General features: G+C 30.8%; 1 pseudogene; it reads left to right on the top strand.

Moving 5' to 3' along the window:
• Positions 1-4133, top strand: part of LOC129322452 (thioredoxin H2-like) — a 6893-nt pseudogene extending 2760 nt beyond the window's left edge.
• The last annotated feature ends 4959 nt before the right edge of the window (positions 4134-9092 follow it).

Raw genomic sequence — 9092 nt, 5'->3', positions numbered from 1 at the left:
TGAAAAACTTATCTGAACCTAGAGAGATAGATGCAAATAATTAAATTTAACTCTAATTAAATATATCATAATATACTAAAACGTAATAAAGACATATTTGAAATGGTTGTCACTATAAAAGAAGAAAACATAATTAAATTAAATTAGATAATCCATTATGATAGGTGAATCTTAATTCTTGGCGCTCGTTTGTTTGGTTAGTTCATCAGTTTCATGCTTTTCTTTTTCATATTCACATTATTTTTATTCTTTTTAAAACTACTTTTACATTTCTGAACTAACAAAGTTAATTGTTTTCATCTGGATTCAACTCCTAAAATATTTTAGGATTTATTAATACGTTGATCCCATACACTTGCGAGGTTGATCGCCAGATAAGCTCGCCCTTTAATGACTCATTTGCTTAGTGTACCAATCTATGCCACGTCAGAAACAGTCAGACAACTCATCACCACATGTTCCAAAAAGTGGGTCCCACGGTTTTATTTAATGGACATTATGAAAGTTTAATATCAAGAGTAACAATGTTACTTTTTAACAACTCGAAGTGAAACATTCCTACAACAAAAATTTTGAATATTAAGTGCTCCTCCGCTGATATTTTAAGGGTAAAAAATAGACTTTAGCCCTTGAAGTGATAATCCGCAAAATGAGTTTCATTACTTTAGTTTATGCACGCCAACAGTGTCGGCATTATTTGTACTGTATCATCAAACAGTTGAGAATCGTCACACAGAATTAACTGTCTGAGTGTTGGCCAGGCCATGCATGTTTGGAATCGTTTGATGACTTACTTTCTAGATGCTTTTAATTTCTTCATATGGAATATGATGAACCACACATAAATCATACATGGAATGTAAAGAGACGAAGAGAAGCTGCGTTTTTCTTTGAGCCGCAAAGATTAAAGGTTATTGTGCAGAAAAGGATGGGCTTCCATTCGACCATGAAAAGCATATATGCTAATTCTCATTTGGGTTCAAATTTATTAACCTCATTTAAAATGATTTTTTTAACAGCCTTCAAGGGTTCGAGAGATATGTATGTTTGTATTTTTTTTCTTATTTTTAAATGTTAAAAAATTAGCCTTTTTTAAAATATTAATGAGATTTATAGTATAATTTTGTGGTATAACTTACAATATGAATTTGATATTATGCTTAAGAATGGATCGGCTTATTCTCAAAGGTTCAGTTTTTAAACTATAAAAAACTAATTACTCATACAACTGGTTCTTCAATATTCTTTTTATAACAAAAAGATTAGGTGAGTTGGATTCTAAGACTCATGAGGGTTAAGCTATACTTTTAGATTCAAAGAGTGCTTTTAAAAGTACTTATATATTATCCACCAACAAGTTCCTCACATCAAATGTGGGATTTGAAACCATGACCTTGTAAATTATTGGTCAAATTCTTTATTAAATGTATCAATCTTTGTATGTAGATGTTGGTAAAAAAAAAAATTCTTTGTTGGTAGATGTTGAATAATTTTAAATAGTTTGGATTTTGACAATAACATGGCAATTATCCCTATTTTATGTTATGTCACTTCATCATAGCTCCTTGAGTTTTATGAGAATTTCTCTCAACTAAATTGATTTGACCAACTATCTCTGAAAATTAAAATAAGATTTTATCTCTTTTGAAAAATTATTATGAGACAATATTAAATTATCCAAAATAATTAATCCTTATTATTTAACATTTAAATTGAGTGTTCATCTAACAAATAAATCCCCAACACAATCTAACCTTTATTTAAAATCTACTTAAAATTTAAAAAAGTATTCTTTTAAAAAAATAAAAACACCATTCTTTATTGCAACATGGAGTCCCTTTAAGGGTAAAGAAAAAAAAAAAAAGAAAAAAAAAAATAATTAAGCCCATGTGAAAAATGGAAAGAGAAATAGGATGCGAGTCCTTGTATCCAACTCACTTAAATTTTTTTATATAAAAAATAAAATGAGAAAACGGATTTAAATATTCTGAATTTGATATTATAGAATTTATGTGAAGTTTTCATCTTTAAAAAAGAGAGAAATTTTATATTTTATAAAAAAATAATAAAATGAATGAAAATTCTTAAAAAAAAATTCACGCAAATTACAAATTTCAACCTAAGAGGATTTGAATCTGAGAAACAAACATCTACTTGAGTTTGATATAACAGTTGACAAGAATTGCTATTATTACTATATTAAAGCTGATGTGGGTTTCAGAAGGTACTTAATTATAGTAATTATTCAAAATCTAGCCATAAAATTAGTTTTGGAAAAATCAATCAAGGACGACTAGACAAAATTAATTGCTACGTAGGGTCAAATAATTTTGATATTACTCTTTAGAACCAAACGAGCAACAGACAAAACTGCCCCATGCATCTATATTTGTTGTGCCAAGGGAATTGATTGTTGTTAAAATGAAAATAAGACTTTTTTTTCCTTCCAATAGAGCTTGGTCACTATATTACAATAATTCCTCTTTGCCAAGTTAATATTTTGGAGTTGTTAATGAAGAAATTTGTTATTAAAATGAAAATGTAACTTATTTTTTCTCGAATGGGGACTTGTTCACCAAATCACAACACTTGTTCCTCTCCACTAATAGGTTAATATGTTGGAGTTATTAATAAGGGAATAGATTGTTTAAAATGAAAATTTGACTTGCTTTTTTTTTTAAATGGGGTTCCCACCGCCAAATTAGGTTTTGGAGTTGTTAAAACAGGAAAATAATTGTTGTTAAAATAGAAAATATGACTTGTTTTCCCCTAAATAGGGGCTTGTTGTTAAGAGAGAGAGTGTGTGTGTACAAGGGATAGCTTTGGTTTTTCACAACAATTTTAATTAGAGCTAGGTTCTTTGGTCCGGCAAATTGATATCAAAATTATTTGGCTCAGCTGAGCAACTTTGTGCCAGTGATCCTTGATTATAATTTTTCCAATTAGCTTGCACGTAGGCCAGCCAAAGAGCATCCGATGCATATAGAAAAAAATGATAAAATATTTGCCCACTAGCTACCTTTATAAACTATATATGCAGACAACCTAACACTTTAAGTTGCACTACCCCAATCCAAAGCTTCTCAAATCGCTCCAAAAGAAAGAGAAGTTGTTATTATAATTATTAAGAGGAAATGGGAGCGAACCTTTATAGTTGGATAATGTTGCATATCGTAGATCATCTTCGCTGTCATCATCACACTCACCATCTTCTTCTCGTGTCATCACCTTCCATTCCTCTGCTAAATGGAAGGCTCACTTTGATGCCTCCAAGTCAACAAACAAGCAGGTGGGATCAGTTTTTCAATTTAGCCTTTAATGGTTATTATTTGATTTCTAGTTCTTTAATTTGATCCGAAAGTTCAGTACTGAATCTTGTTCATACTATAATTTCTTTGTCGAAGATGGTGATCGACTTCACGGCCACGTGGTGCGGACCCTGCAAAACGATGGATCCGATTATCAAAGAGTTTGCTGCAAAATATGCTGACGTGGAATTCATCAAGGTTGATGTGGATGAGCTGATGGTATATATATCTGATCATGCATATTTACCTTTAATTGCTTACGAATCCAAAAGTTATGGGGATTCAATCGCATGGGATTTTTCAGCTTGTCCAAGTATATGAATGAACTTAAGTCGACTTGAAAAGTCTCATATCAATAACTAATATAAAATAAAAGAGAAAGGTTTATAAATTAATTTGACCATCCTTTCTTTTACTATCCTTGTCATTTCTCCTCTCTTTTCATTTTCGGGCAGTCACTCTTCATTTTTAGCAACATTTTGAATAGTTGTGAATTCTATTATATATACATATAGCAGGCACCTTTTTGAATTATATATTATTGCAAAGGGTTGTGTGTGCCTATAGAAGTTACACTGCTCATGACTTAAGTTATAAATAGTCTCTATCGAGAAGGAGCCTCATTATTCATGGCTTGTGTACTATAGAGTATATATATATATATATATAGTGATGAGATAATAATGACTGATCAGGAAGTGGCACAAGAGTCAAAGTGCAAGCAATGCCAACATTCATACTCATCGAGAAGGAAAAGTTGTGGACAAGACTGTGGGAGCCAGGAAGGAGGAGCTTCAGAAGCTCATTGAAAACCACAGAAATGAATATATATATATATATATGTATGTATGTATGTATTATATATTACTATATTATATGAGTGCGCTCACTGAAGCTATATATATGTGTGTATGTATGTATGTGGCGTAATAAATAAGTCAGCATGACTAGCTAGCTGGATCTGCTCTATATATTTCTCTATATATGTAACCAGGGTGTGACCTTTATTATTTATATTGCTTAGTATGGAAGAAGAACTATTAACGTTATGTAGACCAAACATTGCATGAAAAAGCACAAAAAATTAAATAAGTTGTGTCCTTACTTTGTTTGCCATGAGGATGGCGTGATCTTGTTCATCATATACAAATATTATTGAGCGTTTGCTAAATTTAATTTTTGTCCTTTTCATGCAATGTTTGGTCTACATAAGGCTAATAGTTCTTCTTCCATACTCATGCAACATAAATAATAAAGGTCACACCCTGGTTACATATAGAGAAATACATATATACATATACATATATATATATATATATATATTCATTTTTTGTGGTTTTGATGATCACTTTCACAGGACAGACTTTGAACAACAATATTTTATATTTTTAGCATTGGTTCTTAAGGCAAAGTGGAAAAATGCAAAGCAAAAAGTAAACTTTTAATGTTGGTCAATTTATCGACATTAAAAATACTTTCAACATTGGTTATGTGTACAACCAAAATTGAAAAATTGTAAAAATTTAATTCATTTTTTTAAAAATTAGACTTTTAACAACGGTTTTTTGACCATTGTTAAAAGTCTTTTTAACAACCGTTGTACCATTGTTAAAACAATGGGTGTCTGATAAAAACCATTGTTAAAAGTGGATTTTAACAATGGTTTTTAAAAAACCATCGTTAAAAGGTTTTTTTTAAACATTTTATTTTGACTTCTTATACATCTAGAACTAAAAAAAATGAAAATTGCATAGATTATAAATAGCCAGTCAGCAGAACAACAATTAATATATAAGTTACAACTACATTATATATTTGTGCAACTACTAAAAGCTATAGAATATGTCCAAGAAGTTATTGAGCCAAAATATCGTGAATGCCATCGATCTCTTTCTCATTATAAAGCTCTGTATTATCAAAAATCTAGACAATAAAATTAATCAAAATAATAATTTAAAGGAATTCAATACAAGAATTTGAACTAAAATAACAAAATCAAATACCTCTTGTAATCTTTTGATAATTCAACTTGAATTATCTCATACATGTAATGTATTCTATGCTTCCTAGTTGCCTACAGCACTAAAATAAATGAAAATTTTAAAATTAAACCAAAACATGCAAAGAATAATTAAATATGAAAGTTAGAGGTTCTTACTTACATTTGGGTAAATTCATTCTACCAATAATTTTTGCTTGCATTCCCCAGTAAGCATATAATATGTCTGAAGTGCACCATTATCATTTGTAAATGAAAAAAAAATTACAAAAATATAAATATATGTAGAAGTAAAATTTTATATAAATAAAAGCTTACTTATTGAAAATCCATATTAACTCGTTGATTGACGTTTTGTTTAGAAAACAAAACCAATATACTACACTTTGATTTGGACAAATAACACAAAATGACCACTGATAGCTATAGCATATAAAATTTAAATGAGTAATAGATAACACAAATACACACACACACACAAATGAATAGACATTCATGAATAAAAAATACTTGCTCATCAACAATTGATGCTAGATAACATGGCATTTTTGTGTCTGACCTATGATTCATCACATATGTCATTTTTCTATGTACTACGTTGTGAGCTTTCTGCACAATTTTTTAGGTATAAAAATCCAAATGTATTTTGTTTTTCCATTACACAGCAAATATTATAGAGGCACCTATCATTAAAATGAGATCAAAATGTTAGTGGTATGAAAATAAAATGAACTAAATTTAAAAAGTAGACAAAAAATTACAAGATTTCCAATTTAGCCCATGATATGTCTAGTTCCTTTAAAGTTAGGAACTCCTTAAGATCTATTTTGTCAAACCCAAAATATATCCCTTTTCCACAGCCACGACTCCAAGTGGCATTTTAACAGTAATGCTTTCTTTCATTGTTTATAAATTTCATGTAGTTGCACCAAGCACAGAAATTTAACAGCATTTTTAGGCTCCTATTAAAAATAAAATGAAAGAGTTATATAAGTAATTAAATAACTCAAAGAAAATAACATAATGTTAACTTATTTTTCCTCTAGCAATGTCGTGTCAATTTCTGACACAAGATTTTTAGGCCATAGAATGAAAGAACCTATTGCTTGGCTTCTTGTTGTAAACTCAGAAGTAGGAAATGGCAATTGTACATTATTCTCATCCTTTCGAACACATGTAAGCGTTACCTTAACTTAGTCCTCTCAAATCTTCTGATGATGAATTGTGGATCCAAGCTTGTATACTTGACCCTCATCAACAACACATTTTTTTGGATTCTCTAGATAAAGATAACAAGAAGTTCCTTCATTGTCATTAGGTACAAGAGAATCAGGATTAACTAATGCCAATGCCATTATCCCCGATGAATTATTGCTACCTTTTGTGCTTAGTATCATAGGGGAAGTCTGCATGAAATACATATCTATGTTAAATTAAATTAAACACAAATCTATATTAAATTAAATTAAATAGTACAAACTTAAGATGTACGATCAACTTCTAAAACTGTCATGGCCATCATCTCTTCTCGGAATGATTCCCAAAACTCTTACTCGACCTCTTGTCGAACCTCCGCTCGAACCTTAGCTTGAGTATCATCCCTAACCTTAGCCACCAACTTAATGCATCTCATTTCTGGACATACTTCCTAAAGAACTTCATGGAGTCGGTCCAAAGTATTGCTTGAAATCAACTCCTCTACTGACCCCTCTAACTCAACTAGGATGTTCTAGCTTTCCAATTGCAACTGATAGGATGTCCATCCTTCTACTTAGAGTGAACGAATCTTAGGAAGCTTTCTCCTTAAGTGAATCCTACAACATATAAGTCAAGTGATTACTTAATCTTTAAAGACAACTAGAAGAAGAAATAAAAATATTTAATTACTTATGATTTTTTCACAACTACAGCAACCTCTAAAGTGATATACTCCCCTTTCTTGATCCTCCTAACCTTTCATTTTCTTTGACAAGTCAGGCATGGTAGGGGCTGAACAACAACGGCAGGTTCGATTTTGCTGCTTCTTCCATTTTCTTCTAAAGTTTCTCAATTAGCTTTTGCTCAACTTTCCTATATCTCCCACGAGACATGTAATGAGGATATATATTTTGTGATTGTATTACTTTATTTGTGGTGCTTAATTTTTGTGCAAATGAAAAAACTTAAATTAGTGAAGTCAAAAAAATATAATATAGAAATTAAGTGACAACTTATTACCTGAAATTCAAGATCATTTTGAAATGTCACAAATTGTCTCCAAATGTCTTGATCATGAAAATTGTACTGTTGACATAGATCTTAACCTGCCTTCTTTCCATTTGTATGAATGTAATCTCTATTTAGTTTCAACTTGAAATCCTTCCATCACTCAGCAATATTCTTTAACCAATGCCTTTCCATCTATAAGGTAGCAAAAATATCATAGGTTAACTGTAAAATAATTAAGTTTTAAATAAGTTAAAAATTTAAGAAATGCTATAAAAATAACATTAATAAAGTTTGTGGTACTTACCAAAATTTCTTCCCGAACTTGATCTTTAATAGCTTGTGGTACTTGTCTCCAATCCTTGTATAGAATACTAATTTTATTGCAAACCTAAAAGCCAATAAAGCTGATAAATCAATCTCCTTCAATGCCAAGTGAAACTAAATCTGAACTAAGTTCAACATGCAACCACTCTGTAGTCCCATGACATATGGCCAACTCTTAATTTTAGAAGACCTCTACCCCTTTTCTTACCAGGTGAATTAATAGTATTATCACCTTCTCCAGAACCCTCCATATTCTTGATGGAAACAACAAGGTGATATAAATTGATCAAGAATATAAAAATATAAGTAAGAAGAGTAATGGCAAACATATAAGAAAGAAAATAAATTAAAATAATAAGACTATTACTTTATTCATTCTCCCAAATTCCTCCACAATGATCATATCTAATAGCATGTTCATTCTCTGTATCATCAACTTCAATTGATTGATGTAAATTTGCTGTGAAAGGTGGTGCTTTGTCAAGATCAAAACTAGAGTTATCAACTCCATATACTTCAACAATCTATTTTTTGCCTTGAAGAACAATAGACAACCACTTATTTGCGGATCAATCATATAAAACACCTATTTTGCTTGATTTGCTAAAATGAATGGCTCATTAGTGTGACCTACCCTATCAAGATCCAGTAAGGCAAATCTATCAATCTTGTCTATTTGGATGCCACTCCTATAAACCCACTTACATTTAAAAACAGCAATTTTGAACATGGTATAATTAATCTCCCAAATCTCTTCAATAATTCCATAATAAGGCATGGGTGCCCATTTTAGGTTTTTATTTTTTTGAACTAGAAAAATGCTGAGCTTCAGCCATTACCATCACTCTACTATTTTGCACAATACTTTTTTCATCTTGGGCTTTCATATAAAATGAATACCCATTTATGTCAAACTCAACCTAACATACAACCTCAAAACGAGGCCCCTCAGCTAACCATTTTATCATATCAGGCACATTAGCCTCTTCATGAACCTTTTCCTTGAACTACCTAATAAATGTTTTGTTGTGCTCATTCACTAGCTGCATATCATTTTTTTTTGGGTTTTTGTCCTTTAACATCTTCCTATGAGTCTCTAAGTAATATTGAACTTCTTCCATATTATTTAAGATGTAAAGATGAGCTTGTAACACCTCTTCATGGCACATACTCTTTACTCTAACCCCTCATGTACCCTTGCTTGTGAGGCTAGTCCCCTCATGGTGAGAGTTACGAACTCCAATTGCCTTCAT

The sequence above is a fragment of the Prosopis cineraria genome, unplaced genomic scaffold (genome assembly GCF_029017545.1).
Source record: "Prosopis cineraria cultivar Desert tree isolate PC_DT_omini unplaced genomic scaffold, ASM2901754v1 PC10, whole genome shotgun sequence".
In the NCBI taxonomy this organism is placed as follows: domain Eukaryota; kingdom Viridiplantae; phylum Streptophyta; class Magnoliopsida; order Fabales; family Fabaceae; genus Prosopis; species Prosopis cineraria.
Note: the sequence above shows the minus strand (reverse complement) of the source record. Positions and strands in the feature narration are given on the sequence as shown.